At 43.5% G+C, this 22922-nt stretch overlaps 1 protein-coding gene across 1 annotated transcript in view; it reads right to left on the reverse strand.

Moving 5' to 3' along the window:
• Positions 1–22922, reverse strand: part of TP53I11 (tumor protein p53 inducible protein 11) — a 67764-nt gene that overhangs the window by 21233 nt on the left and 23609 nt on the right. The gene's annotated exons all lie outside the window — the stretch shown is intronic.

Raw genomic sequence — 22922 nt, forward strand, 5'->3', positions numbered from 1 at the left:
GCATAGGAATTTGGCAGAGGACCAACCAGCGTTTAGTCAGGGCTGCAGCAAGAACCGGAAAACTTTCAAGAGAGAAGTGCAACAATGGCGAGGGTAAAATGGCTGTCCTTCTTCCATTTACAAATTCCCAGGATGATTCGTCTTAAAAATTAAAAGAATTGCTCTTCAGGTTCTTCAGCTCCAGAATAAGCAGTAAAGTGGAGGGTCGGCCATGAATTTTATTTTAAATCACAAACTGCATTTTGTAGGAGGAGAAAAAAATGGTTTGCATCAGGTTTGATCCTCGGCTTATCTTGAGTACATCACGAGGATAAACCAGTGAGCTTAAATACTTAGTTCAGTAGGTGCATTACTATAAGACTCGTGCCCAATCACTGGTAGCCTGCCTAGGCCCATGTCATCATATATGACTCCACTATAATTTTATCCTTGTAACCACACTAAGAGAGAGAGGGAGATACTAGCCTTGTGGTTTCCAATATGGTCCCATGGCAAAGAATGATAGCATTTAGGATACCTACTTCTCCTGATTTTTATTTTTTTAGATTTTTAAAATTATTTTTAATGGATGCTGACATATTGCAAAGCAAAGTGCCAGCCTCCAACATTATCCCTATTTCCAAAAATGTCTCTGGGCCCCACATGGCACAGAGCACTCTGTGGGGGCTAGAGCGGGTGTGGAATGAGGGATGTTCTTCCTCTGTACCATGTATGTGGGAGATTTGACTCTGTGTGTGTAAAATATATACTGGTTGGTTGGTTTGCGTGTATGTGGTGTATATTTTGCCTGGAGTGTGTGTGTGTGTGTGTATGCAGGGGTATTGCATGTGGGTATGTGGTGTGGTTGGGTGTTTTGCCTCTGTGTGTCTGGTTGTGTTTCTCTGAGCATCATCAGTTTGCCAACTGTGAGTCAGGTATTTGTGTGTGTGTTTTGAAAAGGAAACTGGGTGATCCAAGTACTGCCTTGTACTCAGTTTCTCAGACATATTACTTTCACTGAGTCTGGGCAGTTTACCTTCAGAAAAATGGGTGTTGAATCAAAAAATTGGGGTGGGGCGTGGTGGTCAAAAGAGTGTATTTATGTTTTGAAGCTCAAAGCCCACCTCTGCCTTGTATTAGGTTCTTAAGCAAGCTACTTTTCTTTTAGTCTCACGAGTTTGCCTTCTCAGAAATGGGTATTTTTGATTGCCCACACCCACCATGGCAGCCATTTTGTGAATGGAATAGACCATAGTAGTCATTTGTGAGCATGCCCATGAGCCTCTCGCAACATTCAAAACATGCAAAAAGGGTTTGCATGTTTGAGGGATAAAATCCCTCAATGAGTTTCATAATGTGAGTAAGAATTCGAACCATAGACTCCTCAGTCCTCACCCAATACTACACTCTAACCACTGCACCACACTCATTACCCCACAGAGAGTGCTTCAATCAGCAGAATGAAAGAACCCCAGAATCTAACCAGTTGTTATGCTCATGGATCAATATCTGAGTTTCTTCAGATAATGAAGCCAAACCCAATTGCAAATGGAAGTTCATTTAAGACCATTGCAGCATGAACTTTCTTCTCACCTACACTCCAGTTATACTTCTGCTCTGTGTGTTTTTATCCTGCTAATTATAGTGGGTGGGAGAGCTTTGTTATCAAATAGGGGCTGGTCTTCTCTCCAGCCCATAGATAGTCAGGATGCTTATGGATCCAGGAGCGTTATACTAAAAACAGTCATTTCTAGCTCTGTTAAAAAGGAAGAAAAGATAGCATTTAGTAATGCCAGTGTGCCCAAGACCTAAAGAGAGACAGAACATAAATTAAAGTGGTGGTATAGTAGCAGCATCACATTTGCAAGAGGCAGTGAAAAACATTTGGGAGGGGAACTGAAGGGGCATATAAGATATCTGAAAGTGAAATAACAGTATATATTTCACATCAACACTTCCATCCAAAGATCTATTTTCTCTCCAATAAGAAGCACGATCTATTATTTTTGATGGAGTTGGCTTCCAAGCAAGCATCCTTAAGTGGGCAATCTTATTTCCTTCTATGATTCAGTTATAATGTGTTATGTGTCAACTAACCACAAGGGTTCAGTAATGGGACAGGGAGCTCTGTGTGTGTGTGTGTGTGTGAGAGAGAGAGAGGGGGGGGGGTATTGATGTCCATGGCAAAAGGGCGCTAAAAGCCAGATCATGCGTATTCAGACAATGCTAGGTAATTTCCATTATTTTTCCCTATACAAATTCTGTTCAGAAGAATCCAATTCACTGTTGCAGACAGGAAAAAAAATCATTATGGGTAGGAAGGGATCAAGTTAGGAGTGGATTTCATTGCACTGGAATGTCTACAGATGTGCATCTCTGCTATAGCATCAGCCATAAAAAGCCAGCTGTTCTAAGATAAATACTATGTCCCATTCTTGCACTCATTGCATTAAAGGGCAGGCAGATTGGGGCCTCCAGATGTTTTTGACTATAACTCCCATTGGCTCCAGCCATCATGGTCAATGGTCAGGATGATGGGAATAATAGTCCAAAACATCTGGAGGGCACCACATTGCATACCCTGCATCAAAGGTATATCTTACTGAGTTCTTTACGAAACAGCTCTATAGTTTATTGCCTTCTGGATACCTCTTTCAAATTCGCTGTACTTTTTTTTTGCACTATTAAGCACAAGGTTGACTCCCCTCAGGCATTTTGAAATTACATTCACTGCAGTAAACTAGTACAGCAAGTACCTAGAAAGAGATTTAGCCAATAAAGAAATTGGAAAATAGGAGTTAAATCTACCCAATACCTTCCATTTTTCTAAAGGTAGCTCATGTAAACACAAAACATGCTTGTCATACAACTAACAGCAAAAGTTCTGGGCTCCTAGACAGGCATTTTATTCATTTTTAAGGAAAGGAGAGAGGGAGAGGGAGAGGGAGAGGGAGAGGGAGAGAGAGAGAGAGAGGGAGACTGGGTTTGGACGACATGATATCCAATGGTGGGCTAAATAGTCAACTGTGAGTTAAAAAGTCAATGGTTGCTTATTGTGTCATCTGTCGGGATTTTTCACACCATGGTTGGTTATTTGGCCAAATAATGAACATAAATCACCAACGCTGTGCAGAGTTGATTATTTGAACTAACGTTGGATATTGTGTCATGTGTCCGGCACCATTGACTATTTAGTCACACACAGTTTTCTTTGAGGAAAAGTTAAAATCCAATTTGCAATGCACATACAGGTGGAAGGATTATACTTTAACCATCAGTTACCTTTGCCCAGTGCCCACCAGCCACTGTCTCTGTCTCCAGGGGCTCCATGTCACTCAACTGTAGTAAGCATAGCACATGCGAAAACAGCTAATCAGAGACAGGGATACGGTGCTGTAATGTATGTTTTTGGAACTCTGCCACCCAATGCATTATGCATGCCACACAAGGCTTTATTGTGCGCTCAAGATTACTCAATCACAGAAATTTGCAGGTCCTTTACACAACATCCTCCTCCTCCAGAGCTTCTCCCATGCTTTGTAGGTTTTTTCCAAATGATGAAAGTATGGTATAATTTAGAAATGGCAGAATGAGCATCTCGGGTAAATGTGCAATTCTGCTACACTACAGCACCAGCTAGTGGTTGTATAATGAAACATACAGAAAGGCAAAGAAAGAAAATCGGGGGTGGGGGGCTGACTTTAAAACAAAGAATCTGGAAGCAGAAGCCTCAGTAAAGGTGCAGAATAAAAATCTCACATAGAAATGTCCATGCTTTGGTGATACACGTTCACAAGAATTTACAATTTGTTTTCAGCATCTCAAATGAACTAAACATTTTTGCCTAAACATTAGAGTTATTACAAAAATCACAAATTACGGTTGTTGGCAGGGTATGTTTTACCTATCACTAATTCACACTTGTACTTGCAGGAATAGAACAAGAACATTTGGAGTGATTTGCCAGTATCTGAAACTGTCAGAAACTTCAGTGAGGAGCAGATAGTAGCTATGGGTCACCTAGCCCATGCAAGCACAAATTTTGAAGGATTGCTTAATACAGCCTATTCCATACTCCTGTGTAACATGATAACACATTAGATTCTATATACCTGATTAAGCAAATTATCCATCTATTCTGTGCAACTATCACGGCTATTGACTTTTCAGATGTGTGTCGGGGCTCTAAGAAATCTGTTTTGAATAGCTCTTGATTCATCCGTGAGCTGGCATTTTTGACATATGGTGTTATAATTGGCTAATCAGAGTCGTGGGCTAGGCATATTAATATGCTTTCCTAGGATTATTGAAACTGTTCACGCAAGCAGACAGCACTACTACATCTTCACATGAAGTGGTGAGACATCTGGATAACATCCAGTTCAGGGCTGGAAATGGGCTAACAGCAGGGCAGGGAGAAAACGGGTAAAAAGATGAAGTCCAGACTCACTCCAAGGTACTTTAGTTTGTCACCCTTTTCCTGTTTTACCAGTGATGCAGGGATATTTAAGTCAACCTTGGAAAATGTAATGAACTCCTTCTTATGGGAAGGCTTTGGGCTTGAGAACTAGGACAGGAAGGCATTTAATCTTGCTAGATTCTCCAAAGATACCTTGGTTTGCCTGAAAGTATGTTGATTCAGAGCAGCCAGTGCAGGCTACTTTATCCATTCCTCCAACCTATAATTTGCACCGAGTTTAGATCTTGTACAGCGGGGAGGGTCCTACAGATGCATGTTGCCATTGGCCCCATTCAGAAGACACTTTAAACCATGGCTTTAACCACAGTTGTTAAGCCAGAAAGCCAGGCCAGTTCAGAAGACACCTTAAACTATGGCTTTATCCACGGTGAATAAGGCTTTTTACTTTATTCACTGTGGTTAAAGCTGTGGTTTAGGGTGTCTTCTGAACACAGCCTGGCTTTCTGGCTTAACCACTGTGGTTAAAGCCATGGTTTAAGGTGTCTTCTGAATGGGGCCATGGTATAAAACGGAGAGATGGGACTGGAACTCTGTTGAGCCCACGAAAGTAGCAGCTAACTGCCTTATTGAAATGAAATATTCATAGAGAAAATGGTTTAGGAGAGATTTACCCTGGATACAAAGTGGAGAGTTGATCCAAAATGAGGTTTTCAGACCACACATCTAATACTGGGTCCCGTCAGCGGTGAGAGGGCCCCAGCGGCAGCACCCCCTGTCGATGCTGGATTTAGGCACGAGCCCAAATAATTGTCAGTTTTTACATAATGGCTTGAAGAAATAAAAAAGACAAGGAGAAAAAGAACCTCTAAAACAGACAATGCTGCAAGAAAGGTTGTCTGCACTAAGCATTATGAGCCTAGAAAGTGATAAACTTCGTAACCTATAATTTGACAACATCTTCAACGATTTTGCTATTCAAAATTCCCAAAAGAAAACGTTCCACATTTTATGTGATGTGCAAACACAGCCTGTATCACTTGTTCGTTTTAGTAACGTTGAACTGTGTAAACGCTCTTGTGGTTCTATACATTCAACTTTTTCATAAATGGTCAGTAAGAAATCATTATTATTATTATTATTATTATTATTATTTATTTATTTATTTATATAGCACCATCAATGTACATGGTGCTGTACAGAGTAAAACAGTAAATAGTAAGACCCTGCCGCATAGGCTTACAATGTATTTTCATTTCATGGAAGTTCTAATGCAAATAATCTTGCTGCAAGACAGCTATCTCTTTTGTTATATTATTAGCTTTTGGCTTCATCTTTGCCAAGTATATATGTAAAAGTAAAGTTTTACTATTTCTATTTTCATTGCCCATTTTGTTAAAATAATATTTTTTTTTGTTCTGTATCGCTATGGGGCTTTTTAAGCTTGACATAGCTTAGTGGCTTCATACGTCAGAATCTGTCTCGGACTCCCTCATGCCACTAGGAAATGCAAGAATTCCTTGGCCATGCAGAAGGACCCTGCTCTCTGGGTTCCTCCCCACAATTGGGGCTTTCCTGATGGGTTCCAGAGCTTTCTGAATTCATCTACTGTTGCGGAAAAAGCTGAGTGGACTGGCAGTTGAATCTAACTTTGCTACTGGAGATGAGACAGCATCCTCCACTGAACCTGAAGGTAGGAGGCTAACTTAGGGGGCTGCGGAACAGGCTGCAAAGCACACAGCTCTGTTCTCCAACAGCTTGCTGCTACCTCTAAACATTTGCCACCTGCGGTGACTGCCTCACTCTGCCTAACAGTAGGGCCACTCTTGATACTGAGCAAGAGATAGAACAATCTGATCCTGCAGCTAAGAACGTATTTCAGAAAAATACTACATGCACGCACACACCCCTTTGAGCACACTCTTGACGCACGTGGCTTCTCTCTGATCCACCCAGTGATAATGACCGAAGGAAAAATATTAGCTGGAGGGAAATTGTGCAATTCTACACTTCTAATTTAGGGATCTGGAGTTTGGCACCTTAGCATGACCCCGATGCTCATTAATTAAAATAATGTCAATTCAAATGATTCTGGTAGTTTGATCCTATTGAATATAAATCCTGAAACGTCAAGTCTAACACTCAGGATCCAAGACGTAGCTCCTCCTAATATGAGCCAGAAGAACCACTCCTCTTGAGCTGAAGTTTAAAGCTGTGAGTTGACTTTTCCAGATTTTTTTTCCCTGAGGATATGTTTAGTTTGTCTGTAAAACCACAGTTGGCAAATTCATAAATGGATATCAAAATTAGACAGGGAATATCAGTTCATTGTCTCTGGAGACTTGCCTGCAAAAGTAGTACTCAACTGGCAAGGCAGTGCCAGGGTGAAATCCCATGAGACATGCATATGTAACTGGCAGAGAGATGGCAAAGGTATTCGTTGGTGCTGTTGGTTGCTTTGAAACAGGCAGAGTTGCCTGGTAGAACGTAATTGCGGGGCCTGGGTAGGGTGGGGTAGGGTAGGGAGCTCGATTAAACCAAGGAGTCTGCTAATGGTTGCATTTGGGACAACTTACACTGTCAACGTGCTCTCGCTTAATAACATCTAAGAGCTCTTTTCTGAGTGTTCAAAGTGCATTGTGTGTTGTCTTGGTAATCCTTGCAACCTAGTAAGGTAAGCTAGTCTTGTTAGCTCCATATTGCAGATAATGGACTGAGCAAATAGTGGCTTACCTAAAGTCACCGAGTGACCCTGTGTTCTAGAAAAGTTTTGAAGCAGCTCTTGTCAGGTTTTCGTGTTAACCTTAACAGTAATTAAGGCAGATTATTGGCAAAGACTTGCAAGCTCAGCACACCTGTTGGTGATTGAGTGATGGGTATAAGGCTCACTCTTCCATAGCAATATGCAGTCAGCCGGTGGAGGCTTGAGGGTATGGCGTAAGCTGCTGCCGCTGCCAGAGAAAGGAGTATGCTGTTTTGATGCAAAGCCAACTTTTGCCAAGAAGAACCGTAAAGCTGTTATGCTTACTTTGATTAATGGTGAGACAATTGCTTTGTTATAATTTGCTGCTACAAGCCTGGTTGTTTTGCTTTGAAGAAACTTCTCTAAATAAACTGCATTGAAGATTCAAAACTCACGCTTGCGTTTATCTGCATGGAGGAATTTGTACAACCTACTTATTTCCCCCAACAGCTCTCACTCCACACAAGAGAGCAAAAGCTGAGTGTACCCATATGTGGATTTTAGGAAAGCCGATTTTATTAAACTCAGAACAATGATAAGCAAGGTCCCATGGCAAGTGGCCCTAATGAGAAAAGGAGTTCAAGATGGGTGGGAGTTATTAAAAAAGAAAATTTTAAAGGGACAATTACAAACAATTCCAACAAGGAAAAAAGACAGAAGACAACAGAAGAAGCCAATGTGGCTCCACAAAAAGCTTAGAGATAACCTGAAAACAAAAAAGGACACATATAGGAAGTGGAAGGAAGTCCAGGCTACAAAAGAAGAGTACAGACAGGTAGCACAGAAGTGCCGAAAAGCATCAGGAAGACTAAAGCTGAGAATGAGCTGAGGTTAGCAAAGAATGCTAAAAGTAACAAAAAATACTTTCTTCAGGTATGTGTATATTAAAAGAAATGGTGGTTCAACTACTTGATGAGGATGGCAAAATGATAACAGATGAAAAAGCAAAAGCAGAAGTGCTCAGTTCCTACTTTGTCTCAGTATTCTCCTGAAAGAGGGTCTTCGGCCCACCTGGCAAATGTGAAGGCACAAAAATGAAGCTACGCAATCTGTAATCCTACTCAAAGAGGAAGGCATAGAAGAGCAAGCTTAAGTTAAAGTGGCCTGGATTTAGGTAGAGCATCAAGAACCTTCTCTGCGTAGTGATTGAGCCCGAATTCCCCAGGAAGCAGTCATATTTTCTCCTCAGGATCTTAGGGGAATCTGGACAAATACTGATCTGGGGACGATCTACACGTCATTGTGAAGTCGCTTCCGTGCGCCCGAAAGCTTCTCGAGACACACAGCCTTACTTTCAAATCGCAGTTTCCCGGCTTTTGAGTGCTGTTATTTACTCAGTCTTGAGTGACTGAGTAAAACGTGTGTGACATTTCTTCCTCCAACGTGTGTGACATTTCTTCGCTGTTTCCTCACTGCCCCGCTCCGCCCAGGTTTTTTTGTTGCCTTTCCACTTCCGATCCCAGCCAGGCTCCTTCCCCGCGCCTCAGCCTGGTCAATCACTATCACCGCTGGGTAACCTTCAACTAAGGACACAAGCTATGAGAAGCAACCTTAACCTTCCAACACCTGCTTTCCTCCCCCCCCCCCCCCAACACGTTTATATCAGGTCGACCCAACGGGCTAATCCGTGCAACCCCCCAGGCCTATGGGGAGGAGAGAGGGGGCTACCCCAGCTGTAACCAAACCAAGCTGGCTCTGTGTTTGGGGACGGGGCTAATTATAGCAGGGAGGGAGGGAGGGAGGGGAAGAGACAAAGGACACACACAGAGACATTTCCAGGATTTGAGGAAACGACGCTGAGGAGGCGCTGCAACTCTTGAGGGTCCCCCCTATTTTCTGAAGGTGTTCTTCTAAAGCCCGCCACCCTCGGTCCCATTGATTTCAGCAATCAATCTCTCCAGCAATAAAAGAGTCCTAGTTTCTAAGCTCGATTGCCTCAATGTTATTCTCCCAATTATAAGGACTGCAATCCTATAGACACTTTCCTGGGAGTAAAACCCATTGAGTTCAATTGGAAATTCTTTAGAGAAGGCACGCACAGGACTGCACAGCAGAAATCCTGAAACGTGTGTTTCAATGGTTCTACCCACCCGCCCCTACTTCAAGCGAAATTCCATTTCAGTCCTAAATATATGTATAGCCCGATCCTAAGCTCCCTGAGACGGATTTTAAAAAAAGGGGGGGGAGCAAGGGAGAACAGAGTCAGTTACTCTGATGCTCAGGAATGTGTTGAGCTGGCTTTCAGCTCAACAATGCCGGTCCCCCCACCCCCACCACAAGCATCCGGAAGGGACAGCAATTTAGAGGAGTGTGAACCACTCCAACGAAAGGAAACGGAAGAAAAAGCGCCAGAGACAGCAAAGAAAGACGCGCTTCATTTAGGTGCGTCTTAACAAACCGCGCACGGAAGCGACTTCACAACGACGTGTAGCTCTGGCCCAGCACTCTGCTAAGCAACTCATTCTCCCCCTGAGGTACCCCATCTCCCGCTCTCTCCAATGCATCTGCCTCTTCCCTTTCATTCCTATGAACTACTCCAGGAAGTGAAGACAGCAAAGAGAGATAAGAAGGCCAACACCAAGAATTGGCAGTTCTTAGCCGCCTAATGAATTCTTTGACAGTTGTACTTCCTGGCAACTAAAGCTCCTTTCTATATTCTTCACTTCTGGGATTGCTCCCTGTGAATGTCCATGAACCTTGTCCTGAAAGGTCTGTGATGCTGAAGACCAGAGGGCTCCTTAATTTTTTAACCCACGGTGCATTTGATCTGGACACAAGAAATAAAAATTATCCCCAAACAACCTGAGTTCACCCTAGGGCTCACAATCCACTGAAGAAAATGGCATACATTCCTTGCATTTTGGGGTGTCAGTGTCCAACACTGTGTTTGAAGAGTAGCAGCAAAGGTGGGGTTTGCTTTTGTGACAGTAAGGACCATAAAGGGATATTGGCCAAAAAAGCTCCCTTTCCAATTTAGGGAGGTAGTTGGTGCCAGGATATGAAATAGAAGTCAACATGTTGGTACTGAATGTAGCCTTGGTTCAGGTTATGCAGGACATGAAGTAGCGTCATCGGGTGTGCTTTCAGATGGTGAGCTCCTAGAGCTACCAGTCAAAAGGCATCATGAAGCAATTCTATCTTTTTTTTCACTTCCTTTTCTTTAATGGATCTTCTACATAAGCCAAAAGATGGAAACTTGTCCGGGCCCTTGTAAAATTATGTGAATGAGGTAGAATAAGGCCCATTAAAGCCTTAGCTAGAAACACCCACTGTGAGCTGCTTTCCTTAATGTTGGGCAATTTATTTATTTCATTCATTCATTCATTCATTCATTAATATATTACCCAACTGGCAAACGTGCTTGGTTTACAAACATACTCCTCTCTCAATCAGTGACTCACATTCTTTAGCTGATTTGGCTAAATTGTTCGTTATTTCCTTAATCAGAGAATCTAAACAAATAAACAAACCCACTTACTGCCAACACTTCATTAAGTGCATACAGAAAAGGGGGATCTTTTTTCTTCTTGTGCTCCGTGAGGAAAGAAATGATGGCTTCCACCAACATCCCGCCACTACTGCCCTGAAACTTTCCCCCTACTCCCCATAATTCCGAGACAGCAGTTTAAAGATTCAGATTTTCAAAGGGACCTTTTGTCTGTGCTAGTGATGAGGAATGCACTTGGATTTGGTTTATATCTGGCATTTTCCAATATGTACATTTTTAATTTTGCTTTAACGGTATCATGACTAGGCCTGTTCCCCTTAGGCTGAGGTATGGAGTTTCAGGCAATCAATCAGAATCAGATTCTGATGCAGAAGAGACAGTGCCAGAAACATACCAGCCGATACGGGGAGTGGGAGAGGCAATTCTCACGGGCTCTTCAGCAGCTGGGAATGAACCTTCGCCAGACCTTATCTCTGAAAATGTTAAATCACACAATCTGTGGGAAATCAGTATTATTCCGAGGGAGAGGGAACTGAGGGGCTAGCTGATCCTAGAGTATGCTGCAGACGAAAATGGGCAGAGCTAAAAGAAGGTGAGAGAAGGTCGGCCCGGCTAGCTTCTCGCCAAAGGCTTCTTCAAAACCAGCCTCCTTGAAGTTAAAGCATTTTTCTTGAAAGGACAATTGCCTTGCTTAGTTTGCATAGTTTTACCTAGAGGAAAGTTCCTAGAAGTTGGGCTCTCTTCAGGTGGGAAGAGATGTTTATTACCTGAATAAAGCTTTGTGGATTACATGGCAGACCTCTTTATTGTCTCCCAATAAGGAAGGATGCATTAGGAAACACGACAAACAGAACACCATGTGCCAGTCCTTTGAGGATTAACATGATGTTTTAGGTATATTACAGGGAGGTTAAGGATTAGCAGGGTGAATATATTGATTGATTGATTCCTAATTGGGAAAGCTCCAGATGTCTATAACTAACAATGTATTGAAAATTCAAAGTGGCAGCCAGGTTAAAAAAATGCACCTGTGCAGGCTGGGGCAGCGGGGGGCGGGAGGGGGAGGCAATTGCTCCACACACAGAGGAGGCCAAAAACATTACCAAATATTCCCTTTTTAAAAAAAATCGAGAAAAGAAGGGGAAAATGCATAAATGTGCCATCAGCGCCCAGCGCTCTCTGTCTCAAAAGATCCTGCAGCCCTGGCTCTTTCACAGCAACAGGCACAGCCTTAATCTTTAGTATTTTCACATCTCACCTTAAGACTGTCCTTGCTTCCAGATGGAGCTTTTGTCGCACTATGACCCTGCCTTATATGCAGAATTTTATTTGGGGTGGGTGGGTGGTGTCGTCCAGTTGACATCATCTTCCATTTGTAACCCTTCTGAGTTTTTATATAAATCATATAAATGTGTACAATCCTTTAAAGAGAAAAACAACCTCAGTTTCCCTCCTTCCCCTCCAGGTTAACCTACCTTCCCAGATCACTTTGGGCCATAATCCTAGTTTTACTGATTAATTTCCCAATAAGAACACAACTGGCCAGGGGGATCCACAATCTGGGGCTGTCTTTGGTACCCAGTCACTTACAAATGTGGGCCCTCCCCATGTCTCCAGGGCATGTGCAGAGCATTTGGGCAAGGGGAGGGATCAGCTTCTCATCTGGCTGGAAGACACTCAAAAATGGCAAGGACCTCTGACACTAAGTGAACAACTGATACCATCCAAATCTGGGGGAATAACAAGCCATTCTTTTTCTCAGTCCCAAGTTATGAAGACTCCAATCATCTTCCCTAAATCAGTCCTTTTTACCCAGGCTTTTATTGATCAGTGTTTATGTTCATCTCCTACTGCTGAGCTTTATACTGCATTACTGTCTTATTTAAGCATTGTTAGTTTTAAAGTGTATTGCTGCTGCCAATTCTAATGTCCATTGTAAGTTTCCTCGGCCTTTTATACTGAAAATTGATGGAAATAAAATAGAGAGAAGGTAAATAAAATAGAGAGAATGCAGAAGCAACCAATTCCATCTCCCGATGAGATTTCAGGGGGAAAGAAGGAGACAGGAGAGGGGATTGTGATCTCTTGGTTCCATTTCACTTCATCATTTGTTCTGTTGAAAAACCTCACTCAGTCAAAAATGATTTGGCACAATGCTGCAGTGAGATTTCCATGGCAGACATAAAGGGAACAAAAAATTGTGCCTAAAAGACAAAGCTATTTATTTTGTGGTCACGAAAATCCCAAATTGCTTTCTGACTATAAAAAGCTAAGGGAGTTCAGAGCCATCAACACAGTAATTCTCTCATGGTACTCTCATGAATATATTGCCATCCATATAAACCTGCAAGCACTATGCCTTCGTTTCACAAACATCTGAACAAATAAAAACTTGCACAGGGTTCAAGGCTGTGAGTTCCAGACTGTGCAATATTTATACCAGAGCATCTATTAAAAAATAACCCAACTATTTCTTCATCTTGTTCTTGTGCTCTGAGCTAGCTCAGTGGTGGAGCACATGCTTTGCATGCAGAAGGTCCTAGGTTCAATTACTGGCATCTCCAGTTCAAAAGGATGAGGCAGCAAGAGATGGGAAAGTTTTCTGCTAGTGAATCACTGCCAATTAGAGTGGATGGAAGAACAGTCTGACCTAGCAGAGCGAGCTCAAGATCAGCTTTCCTCTACAAGGAAAAATAGTATCACCATTTATGTTAACTGACTATTAAATGCTATTTCCTATTCTTGTGCCAACTTTAGAAATGCAAATCTTAATGTAAACACCCAATATTGGAAGAGTTTTAATATCGTGGAATATTAAGTCAAGGGGGAAACCCTGAACAAAATCTTTCCTGGCTTCAAGGCAATAGCAACACCATTTCTTCGGACACCTCTGGGTTTCCTGTCCCTAGTAAACTGGATGAAATGGATTTCATTTCAAGATGTTGTAGTACAATTTTGTAATCAGCCTGTACTTCATCCCCAACGTGTCATTGAGAGAGGTTCCATTTAGGAATCATCGTTAATAACAATCAATGAGTAGTTTCCAATGTTAGTCCTATGTAAAAATAGATCCACTGAAATGGACGAAATATAAGTTAGTCATGACCAACATAAATCCCATTCATTTCAGTGGGTCTACTCTACATAGGGCTATAACATGAGATGCTACCCAATTATTATGAATTCTGCTTAGCCTTTTTCAAGTGCTATCTAAACACACCGCATCATTTTCCACTGTCACTAAAAGTCCTACCAAGACATTGCATGAGAGATCCCTGAAAAGGCATCTCAATATTTGAAAAAGCAGCCATGACTGGGGTCGTAGAGCGGGTGAATCTCACTCTTCTTTCCTTCCCATACCATTGAGTTCCCCAATACATATCACATGTTCTTCCCTCCCCAAAAGCATGGGGAGTGTAGTGAGTTGGAGTATAGCAAACACCCAAGCACCCACATTGTGCCTAGATATCTTGGCAGTGGCTGATTTGGATTGGGAGGAAAGGGCGGGACACCCCTCATGCTGCATCCTCATCCAATCATGATGGCCCCTGTTGGTGAAATTCTTCACTTTCTGAACTCCCTGTTTTGTGCTAAAAGCCTACAGCAGAGGTGAGCAACTTGTAGTCCTTTGCCCAATCATGCAGCCCTTAGCCTAATTTCAAAAGCCCTCTGCATGCAATCAGCTCAGTCCTCTGGCAAGAGTGATATGTCCCTTCCCTGGCAGCAAAATGTATAAGAAGAAAAAGGGAGAGGAAAAGTAAGTAGCAGGAAGAGGAAAGTGGTCACCCATTCACTTTTGGCTCTGGCCCAGCCCACCACAGGTTCACCAATGACATACAGTCCCAGGCAGATTACCCAGAAGGGAATAGGGCCCTCAACAGAGAAGAGGTTGCCCACCCCTGGCCTAGAGGGAACCTGAGTGTAAAGCTGCTCTTCAGCAATTCATAGCAAAATGTGTAAGGGGGACTGGAGTCTCAATCATTCTCAGCTCTTCTTAATACAGCATTCTTGGTACAGCATTTTTTCCTTTCAGACTCTTCAGAAGGATCAGAAGACAAATGTTTCCCACCATGGGAGAAGCAACCATAAGAAAGTGGCATGAGGGTAGGTTGCATTCTACAGAGTTATCAATTCAGACATGGACCAGTCTCAGAATGGGAGGTGCTTTCAGAGGTGGGCAACTTGGCTTAAATTCAGGCTTCGATCAGGAGAATAGGAAGTGTTTCTGATTAAGCATTAACAAGGTCAAATTAAAGGGAGCAAATCTTGTTTATATTCTCACAGTTTCTAGCTATGACTTTGTTATTGGTTTTATGCCATTATTTTCAAAGTCCATGCTACACCCTACAGGGCCCTCATGAAAAACAACTCAGCCAGCCAGAGGTTATTCTGATAAGAGAAGCATCAGATAAGACCAATGGTAAGACAGGGTACGTGGTATTATATACTGTTGGAGCTCAATATTATTGCTGCTGTAATTTTACGCACCCACATCTTATGTTAAACAGAATCCCCCCTCCTCCATATTCATTCCTTTTCCACTGATAGTTACAAGCCTGGTGTTTTGTTACTCACAGGAAGTGGAACCAAACCTACATGGAATGATAAGACTGGAATGAGATGTCAGTCTTTTGAAGTTATTGCATTTCAGGTGTTCCAATGAGTCCTGTTGATATTAATCATATACACGCTCAGTGTGCAGATCCAGTCTGCAAGAGAAACATGGGATCTCTGGACCATAACAACAGCCCCCAGTCCTAAAATACACTCCAGCCATTCCACAGTCGGTGGAACAGCACTGAATCTTGCAATACCTACAAACTGGGGGGGGGGGGCGTAGAGGGGTGTGTGCATGTGTAAGCACAGGAAAGAGAGAGAGACAGAGACCCCTGAAATCTCTCCTTGCATAACTTTTTCAAAATGTTATTTCCTGCTTATCCACATCTACTTCTTCCTGAGGTGATCCCAGCTCATCAGGAACCACTTAGTCAGCAATCATGTTACATTACCATGCAACTACTCAGACTGGAGCCAAGCCAGTGCAGATAGTGTTCTTGCCCCCATTCTATAGCCTATCCAAGACTATTAATGAAACAGGGGGGATTTCATGGGGGACAGAGATTTTTGCTCCCCAACCTCAGCCCAAGCTGCCAGCACGACAGTCCTGCTTTTCTGATATGCAAAATGTTTCCTTCACTTGAGGTTTTTGCATAGTCTAGCACTGGATGATGACATAGTCCCAATTAATAATGGGTATTTAAGACACTACATCTATGCCAAGCTCCTGGAATATATCAGATGGATGCTGAGAGCCAATTTATGAAATCCAAATTGAGCTGGAAGAAGAAGAAAAAGACCGAGCCTAGGAAATGTTGGCAAAAGTGAAGCGAGATGTAACACTGCGATGTGAAGTCTTAGCCTGTGGTGTGAGTTTGGCTTCCTCACAATTTCACAATATGCATGACCGATACGAGTTGTATCAAGTTGAACATCAAGTCAACTATCATATCTTGCTCTTCCTCCCATGCTTTAGGCAGGCTGCCCACTTTCATTTTATTTTTATTTTTTGCAGCAATCAATACACAAAGCTCTGGTCTACCTAGGGATGTGCTGATGACGTTTGTAAGTCTTTGAGGAAAGATAGTTGTGAATTATTGACAATGGGCAGAGGAAAGATTAATGAGCAATGGTTATCATACAGATATCTTGGCAGATTGGCATCCAGACATCTTAGTGAAGGGATGATATTTAAAAATTTTGACAACACAGAACACAGAAACAAAAAAACAAACAAGTATCATTGGAGGATCCCATTTAAATGATTGGCTCTCTATAAAAGACAGTGAATCACTCACTATATGTACAATAGAAGAAACAAAGCAATTATCGTTGATATAAATGTTCAAGTAAAGAATCAAAATCACCCCCCCAAACTATCTGAATATCTAATTGCCCCTATGCAAACCAAGACCATGGGTTTGCATAGGAAGCAAAGAAAGCCTGAATTCCCCCCCCCCAAAAAAAATGGCGGGGGGCCATGCCTCCATAATAGTCAATGGAGACACAAGCAATAAGCTTCAGATTTATGAAGTGGGGCTTCACTCTGAATCCAAGGTGAAGTGGTCTTTATTCAAAGTGGTCCAAGGTGAAGCAACCAGCTGTCAGAAGTGCTGAAGCCCAATCCAAATTGAATCTTGCCTTCTGTGCACATCAATCAATCAAATTTTATTTGCACCAAGCCATTGGCCATTGCAATTTAGAACAATTAACTGAACGTAAGGCATAAAACAAACAATAAATGTCCTGAGTTCAAGAAAAAAACAAAGTCCTTAACATATAAAACTCAGTATCTCCAAGCAAATAAAACATTAAATACAGTTAAGGCTAAAATTATATAATTTAAAACTCAGGGTGCTATTGCAGCCCTCAATTTAATAGCAATTAAAAAAAAAATTAATAGCTAAAAATTTCACAGTTTTTGCTATAGCCATCCTGTTGCAATCCTCAAGAACCTGTGCACATCCATAACATTTGTCCTGAATGGAAGGATTTTAAAACACATTTGCACAAAGCAAGTAGATAGTCCAAGGAACAGAAGGGGGGGGGTAATGTAGGCAGCCTCCGTCAAAGTCTTTCTGTCTTAAAACTTTTCATGTTCAGAGTTCCCAACTTCTGGATAAAATCTGGCCTCTCTCTTCATAGAAAAATGAAACATCTCAATTATTTTATTAGGCTCCCTAGGTATCCGCTATAATTAAACACAACACCCACGCTGTTACAGAGATGGTAATTGCACCCTGCAAGGAAGCGACAAGCCTTCCAAATGTACAGAAGGCGTATGTGTTCTGACTTGAAAAGAAGGAGAGAAAAAACAAACATTTTGTGGCACTTATCTGATGGGTCAGGTTTCTGCTTCATGCTAAACAAACCCATCACGTCACACATTCTCAGCGGTTTACCCCAGACAGGCTCATCCATACAAGCACTTGCCTTTCGAAGGGTGCCATGCGCATGTATGATCTTGCCAGACTGTGTATAAATTCCATACGCATCACATTTTAGTGATGGGAGAACTTTCTGGTTTATGACTGTATTCACTTTTATTATATGGGATTTTATCATTGAAAGCTGCCTTAGGAACACTCCTGCCCTGAAAGGCAGCCTAGAAATGTTTTTAAAAAATAAACAGATAAAATAAAATAAAAATTCAAAAAGTGTGAAATGCCTCTCACAGAATCATAGAATAGCAGAGTTGGAAGGGGCCTACAAGGCCATCGAGTCCAATCCCCTGCTCAATGCAGGAATCCACCCTAAAGTACTCTCCTGGTACTTCTTGCATTTTTGAACCCACCCCTTTGTCCCCGCTTACAGTGGAATGTGCCCCACCCCCCCCAGAACTCCTCCGGCAGTGAATTTGGCCCTTGGGCTGAATGAGGTTCCCCACCCCTACTATATGCATTAAAGCTAAAATAACCAGAATGACATTCATACAATGGTGCATTGTGTGAATGGATTCAGAGCAAATCACAGTTACAGGGGAATTGTTCTGATTGGGAGCCTGGCAGAGGGCTTTAATCTTTTGCTTCCCACTCAGATTCCAATCTGGAGTGGGTTCCCCACACCTGCTACTTGTTTTGATACCATTCACGCAAATGCAAACTGTATAGATGTCGTCACATCTAGCCTGACGTTCTCAGGGCACACAGAGACTCCCTACATGTGTAACAATGAACATGTACAGGGTGCAAAGAGCCAATCATCACAATGCTGCTCTCCCTGCCCCCATATGTGTTCATTGAGCCCGTTCAGACACCTGGAAGGGCTAAAAAGATGTAAACAGTAAGCCTATATAAGCACACAAGTACTCATACAGAAGCTGGTATATTTGAGGCACTTTTATAAATACTCACTGTCAATAAGGGCTAGAGATTTGTTGGTTTGTTTAATAAAAGCTAGCCACTAAAAGGTAAAAACAAATATACACATTTCTCCCAATGAATGTGAGGCTGTATAAATTAACCTGTCAACTCAAAATGAATTTTCAAAAACAATTCAAAACCAAAACACACACACACACAGTGGGGTGGAGGGAATTCAAACTGAATCAGCAGCAGCATCTTAATAGCCGGGAGAGATTAATGTAGGGTGACCAAACGCCCGGATTTGCCCGCACATGTCAGGAAATCCCACCCCCAAATGAGATCCGGGGGGAGATTTCAAAATCCCCCCAAATGCCCAGGAAAATCGCGGTCCTGGGGCCTGTGTCGCTGAGGGGGGAGGAGCTGGGAGACCCGTTCTCCGAGAACGGGCCTCGCAGCCCCAGCCCTCCAGCGACGCCCTCCCCTTCTCCTCTGTGCTGACGCACGCGCGCCAGCACAGAGGAGAAGGCCAGCATTGCTGGGTGAGAGAGCTGGGAGACCTGTTCTCCGAGAACGGGCCTTGCAGCCCCCACCCCCCAGCGATGCCCTGGAGTTGGAGCTGGGGTTGGAGCTAGAGCCTGGGCTGGAGCTGGAGAGTTGGAGCCAGGGCTGGAGCTGGAGCTGCCGGGCTGGGGCTGGGGCTGGGGCTGGGGCTGGGGCTGGGGCTGGAGTTGGAGCCGGAGCTGCCGGGCTGGAGCTGGAGCTGGAGCTGCCGGGCTGGAGCTGGAGCTGAAGTTGGAGCCGGGGCTGGAGTTGGAGCCAGGGCGGGGCTGGAGCTGGAGCTGCCGGGCTGGGGCTGGAGCTGAAGTTGGAGCTGGAGCCGGGGCTGGAGTTGGAGCCGGGGCGGGGCTGGAGCTGGAGCTGCTGGAGCTGGGGCTGGAGCTGCTGGAGCTGGGGCTGGAGTTGGAGAGCTGGAGCGGGGGCTGGAGGGCTGGATTTGGAGCCGGGGCGGGGCTGGAGCGATGTGTTTTGCTGGGCTGCTAGCCCATGCTGCTTGGCTGCCCCTGTTCTCCTCTTTTCCCTGGAATCAGAAGCTGTGGAATATTGTTGTCGCATAGGTAGGATATGTTTAATTTTACCTTCTATTAAAAACAAAAACAATGTTCTTATAACTGACTGAGAGGGCAAAAAAGGGTAAATTTAAAAAAGGAAGACAGAAAATTGGTTGATTTTCGGGACATGCCCAGACTTGCTCTCTGTTCCAGCCAGCATTTCTTCAGCTGCCATAGGCACTCATGAGGCTTGAATTTTGGGGGGGCCATACCAGCTTGCTTGCTTGCTTGAGTCAGCGCAGCCCACCTTGTTGTCCAGCAACTCCCTCCCAGCCACAGCATGCCCAGGTCTCCAAAAAGAGGGCATATCTTCAAGTAGTGGTTTTAAAAGTTGCTCAACTATACAAAGTGTGTGTGTGTGTGTGTGTGTGTGTGTATTTTGGTCAGGCATGTTTCTCTGCACTTCTGGGAATTGCTGCTCTTGTATGTGGGGGGGGGGTTATTAAAGTAATTGAAGTCCAAATGAAATGCCTCTAGCTGCAACCTATAGTGGAGGGGGTAGATTGGATTTAATCTCTGGCTGCATTGATGAAATAAATTGTCACTGACTTTCTATACATTCTTTGGGTACTGGTTTTGATGAATTAATTGGGTGAGTGTGTGCTGGGAGTGGCCTTGCCTTGGGTGTATTTTAAAACAATTATTAGTGGGTGAGCATGTTGGTGTGTGTAGATTTGTATTTTACTTTTTAGCCCCGGTTGTGTATGTATGTTTCTCGTTTGTTTGGTTTTTGCCTTAGTGCATGTGTGGGATGATGATGCTCACAATGCTTTGGGAGAGTAGATGGGTGTGTTGTATTTTTAATGGTGTTTTTTGTTTGTTTAGTTTGCCTTGGGTGTGTGTATGCCTGTGTGGATTTATTATGTTGATGAATGTTATTTTTCCTTGTGTGGGTTGCTGTGCTTTATTATTATTTTGCCTTTCATGAGTGTGGGCTGGATTTTTATTGTACTCCTTCTGACCCCCAGTTAAGTGTGTGTGTGTGTGTGTGTGTGTGTGTGTGTGTGTGTGGAGGTTTGTTTGTTTGTTTGTTTTTAATTGTCTTAGGGAGGGAGGGTTTGGAATTGCCATAAAGTGATACCTCAGTAAAGTTTTCCATTGTATTTCGTTGTAACTGAATGGGAATATCTGAAAGTTGTTTTAAGAGCATCTGGAATGATGGGGCAGTTGCCTCAGTAAAATCAGTATAATATATTGGAGATATCTGGTTTTAGTAGTATTCATGTCAGCATACTAGTTGCTTTTAATCTGCAGCTGCCATACACATTTGTCTAACCAATAGCAAGAAGATGGTGTATGGTGTATGAAAAATCCCATGAAAAAGAACAATTGGTTGTATCCAATGTTAGTCTTAGACCCATTGGAATGAATGGAATTTAGACTCTGAATACAACCCATGGTTTTGAAAAGCAGCTTGTTTGTCTTTTGGCATGATTTGAAAGACAATTGCTCTACACTGCAAGCATGGGCTACTCGTTCAGCTATACTAAGTCTCCTCTCAGTAGCCATCTGTACTTATCTTGGCATGTTCACTTTTTATTCTCAATTATCTGTGAACAAACTGTTGTTGTGGCATGGCAGCTAATGTCTCAAATGTTGCACCAGAATTGTTCTGTCCTAGTGAGATAATTATGTGAGTGCATACCATGATTTGGCCTGACTTCCTTGAGTGTGTTTGGACCTCCTAGGCTCTGAAAGCATCTTTCTGGAGATCACCTGTTGGTGGCATGAGCCACGAGGCCAGGTTCTCTGAGTGCATGGCTGCCCTTGACAGGAGGGGCTTGCACTTGCTGCCATAAGGTGAACAGACGTGAAGAGGCTGCAATCCTGTATTCATTTATCTGGAAGTAAGCTTTATTGAAATCAGTGGGACTTGTTTCTGGGTGGGCATGCCTGCTTAGGGGCTGTTCATGCTGTTGGGCACACCCCCTTGGGGGTTGGACAAGTTGGTGGACACGCCCCTTTGGGGCGGCCATGTTGTCCTCCTTTTTGGTTTCCAAAATATGGTCAGCCTAGATTAATGCAACCCAAACAAAATTCCACTAGACATGGAAGTTTTGTTTTAAAAAGAAAAAGGAAAAGAAGGGGAGGGAAGGGGAAAAAGAAAAATATCCCATCATTCCATCTAAAACATCTCAGCTGTCAAATTGGACAAACCTTTCTCAAGCGGCAACCAAGTCCATGGATGCAGGATGCCAATAGAGAACATTCTTGTGATTGCCAATCAGAGCTATGCAATTAAAGCTGCACGTATACTGTCCATTGAAAAGTATTACTATAGGAGTAAACCATTAAAAGGGGGTGTGGTGTGTGGGAGAAGAGAAGGAAACAGGGCTGTCCCCTATCTCTTGTGAATCGGATGGGTTGGGGAGGTGCAAAGCTTTCCTGTTCTCTTCTCCCACATACAACAACCCTCGTTAACTGATTTGATGCCATTAGGGATGGGCGAGGCCTCAACAAGCACTCGGCAGCTGCCCACAGCCACTGCCAAAATTGCACATTTCCCCCTTCCATGCTCATGGCGGCTACCATTGGTGCAAAACAGGGGAGTGAGCAATTTCTGGAGCCTCCACAAATTATGCATTTCCCCCTTTCATCTTAACGGCGGCAGTTTCTGGAGCCTTGGGAAATCGTGCATTTCTCCCTCCCTCCCTTCTTTCCTACATTATTGTGAACACTATTTTGGGGAACTATTAGAGCTGTTCTCTTTGATGTAGTACATAAGCTTTCATCTATAGTTGCCTCCAAGTTTCCCCCCTAGGATTCAGTTCTTGCTGTGCAACTCTATAGGCAAGCAAACCCATGATGCCAAACAGACAACATTTATTTATTTTATTTATTAAATTTATATACTGCCTCATAGCCGAAGCTTTCTGGGCAGTTTACAAAAGTTAAAAACAGTGAACATGTAACTTAGGGCCTTTCCTAGACGAGGGTTTAGCCCGGTGCGAGGCCCAGGCTCCCTGCTGTGCGTGCAGATGACGCACAGGGGATCCTGGGGTCAGGCCGGGCTAAACCCTCCCCTGACCCGGGATAACCGGATCTGCTTGTGGCCCGGTTTTTCCACAGCCCCGAGCACTGTTCCCATCAGGCTGGGGAGAGGGGGAGATCACAGACAGGGGGGCGGAGGGGGCATCGGCCATGGCGAGCAGGTGAGCGAGTGGGGGGGTGGACGGGGCGAGCGGGGGGTGGACAGGGTGAGCAGGGGGTGGACAGGGCGAGCAGGGGGGCATCAGACATTGTGGGGGGATTCGGGGCAGGGGGGAGCGGGGAACCCTTTAAAAAAAAAGACCCACCTTTTCGTTAGTGCGCTCCTGCACACATGGCCCCTTTAACTTATATTTAAAAAATGGAGGACGCGACG

This window comes from Elgaria multicarinata, chromosome 2, assembly GCF_023053635.1.
Source record: "Elgaria multicarinata webbii isolate HBS135686 ecotype San Diego chromosome 2, rElgMul1.1.pri, whole genome shotgun sequence".
Classification (NCBI taxonomy): domain Eukaryota; kingdom Metazoa; phylum Chordata; class Lepidosauria; order Squamata; family Anguidae; genus Elgaria; species Elgaria multicarinata.